Source organism: Octodon degus, unplaced genomic scaffold (genome assembly GCF_000260255.1).
Source record: "Octodon degus isolate 3935 unplaced genomic scaffold, OctDeg1.0 scaffold00190, whole genome shotgun sequence".
In the NCBI taxonomy this organism is placed as follows: Eukaryota; Metazoa; Chordata; class Mammalia; order Rodentia; family Octodontidae; genus Octodon; species Octodon degus.
Genome location: NW_004524766.1, coordinates 2,107,517 through 2,110,240, shown reverse-complemented (window position 1 = coordinate 2,110,240; position 2,724 = coordinate 2,107,517).

Here is a 2,724-nt window from a genome sequence, read left to right as displayed (position 1 = left end):
AGAGAGAGAGAGAGAGAGAGAGAGAGAGAGAGAGAGAGAGAGAGAGAGAGAACAGAGCAGTTCCCCAGCACGCCGGGAGCCAGAGGCAGGAGGCTCCCTGTGAGTCCAAGTCCAGCCTGCCCAGCAAGACTCTGTCTCAAACAAACAAAGCCAAATGCGCTGACTGTTACTGGAACACAAGTCTGCAATTTGTCCAACCCGCTTTATGGCGATGAATTATCCTGGGACTGAAGATGTGGATGGAACTAACTGCATGCGTGGAGCCGGCCGTGCTGGGTGCCCTATCCCTCAGCGCCATGTTGCCCTCCACCTGGGGTGCAGCAGGTCCTAATGGGCAGCACCCGTGCAGAGGGGCCATGTGGGTGGGTGATAGCTATTGGGGACCCAGGGCTGGTTTTTAGGACAGTCAGCCTGCCATGGTGGCACATGCCTGTGATTCCAGAACTCAGGGAGGCCAAGGCAGGAGGACTGCAGGTCTAAACACAGCCTGCAGAATTTAGCAAGACTCTTTCTGAGAATAAGAACAAAGAAGCGCTGGGCAAGGGCCTTGAGTCCAGCCCTCAGTACTGCAGAAAAACAAGGCAAGAAGGCCGGACCAGAAGAGAAAGAAAGGCCTCTCCAGGTGACAAGAAATGCCCAAGCATAGCTGTGTGTCCAGGAGACAGCAATCCCCACCCGGAGAGAAAGTCTCAGAACAAGGCTGTGCGCCATGACAGGGTTTTCACTCCCAGCTACTCAGGAGGCTGAGGCAGAAGGATGGCTAGAGCCCCAGAGCTGGGGCCAGCCCAGGTGACAACATAGCCAGATGGCATTTCAAGAATCCCACGCTGTGGCAGCCGGGTGCTGTGCCCAGGAGCAACCCAGCTTCTGTGTCCCCACCAGCATTGGGTGGGGTCTTGGCTGCTTTTCTGGTGTGGAAAGGAGGGGCAAGATCCCGGAAAGGCAAAAGCCACCAAGCCCTGGAAATGGAAGCCGGGGCAGGGAACTCTGTATAGCAGGCGCTTCCTGCGCTGGCCAGTTGGCAGAGCTTTGTTCTGTTGTTTTGAGACAGGGTCTCAAGGCCAGTATAGGCTGGCCTTGAATGTACTATGGAGCTGAGGCGGGCTTGAACTCACGCAGATCCTCCTGCCTCAGCCTCCCGAGGGCTGGGCTGACAGTGGCGTCCTCCCACACCTGGCTGAGACATTTATGACATTGAGAGCTGGGTGTGACGTGCTATTCCCATAACCTGTGATTATCTTCTACTGAGTAGCAGTTTAGACCCACAGCCGGACTGAGCAAACACAACAGTCAGCACTCACGACTTTTTATAGTCATTCTCTGTCCGCTGCCAATGCTACTGTTAAAGGCTGAGCCTGTGCCATGTCCAAGGAAGTGCTGGGCCTCATCCGGCCCTCTTCCAGCTCACTCCCTGGGCCTGTGATCCCGCACTCGGGAGGCTGAGACAGGAGGGTCGCAAATTTAAGCCCAGACTAGGCAATTTAAGAATTTAGTGAGACCCAGTCTCAAAACAAAAAGCAATTTTTAGAGGCTCAGGGCCGGGACCCAGGTTCAGTCCCCCATGCCAGCCCCCCAACACACACACACACACACACACACACACACAGAGTCTGGGAAAACACATCAAAATGCTCACAGTATCTGAGAGGCTGAGGCAGGAGGGCCCTGCAGGGGGAGTCACAATTTTGGTTTCTTCCTTTAAGTGCCAGAGGACAGACTCCCAAGAATGTATTTAATGACCATAATTGCTTTATTTGTGGTCTGAAATGGGCCACACTTCCACCATCTGCAGGTCAGTAAGCGTTCGTTCGGGCCTCAGGCAGGGAAGATGGCGCGTGTAGACGAAGCCTGCCTGAGGAATGCAGACCCAGAGACCCAAGCCGGTGGTCCCCTAGGGTGTCACCCCTCATAGGTGCGCTGGGGGCAGGAGGAGGCGCAGCTGGCCGGTTAGGCTGGGACAGTTCTGTTCACTTGGGCAGTGACGTCATGATCACGTCCACGACAGGGGCCTGATGCGTAAAGTCGGTTGTTCCGACCCACATCCTGACTTCTCAGAAAGTCCAGTCAGAGGCCTGGTCTCAGCCTTGTGACCTGTTTGTGTTGTTTGCTTTGCTGCTGGGCACCAGGCAGGGACTTGCCCCATCGTTCACCCCCAGAGTTTTTATCCACCCCTTCTGGGGGGCAGGACAGCTCTCCCAGCCCAGGACGGGGACTCGAACCCAGGGCCTTTTCCCTGCGCCTCCACACAGCGCTTCCACAGCTGCCCTGGGGGTCTGTGGGATCCCAGAATTTCCGGAGGCTGAGGCAGGGGGATTGCAAGTTTGAGTCCAGCTTGGACAACTGGGCACATTTCTGAGATCCTATCTCAAATCAAATGAATAAAATAAAATAGGGCTGAGATGTAGCTCAGTGCAAAGGCCCAGGGTAGGGTTGCAGAATAATAATTATTTTTAAAAGAAGGGACTGGCCAGATAATTCAGCAGATTAAAGGGCCTGCATAGGCAGACACAGGGACCCAACCAACGTATTTACCAACTAAATGACCAAGAGGGACTAATTCTGATACTCTCTTCACAATGCACAAAGCACACATTTTAGTGGAAAATCTGTTCCAGTTTGTCATTTGGAGAATGGTATCTTATTGCGGCAGTTCTTAAGTTCATTTCATTTGTATTTAAATTTGGACTTTTGAGACAAGGTCAACCTATGCAGTTCAGGCTGGCC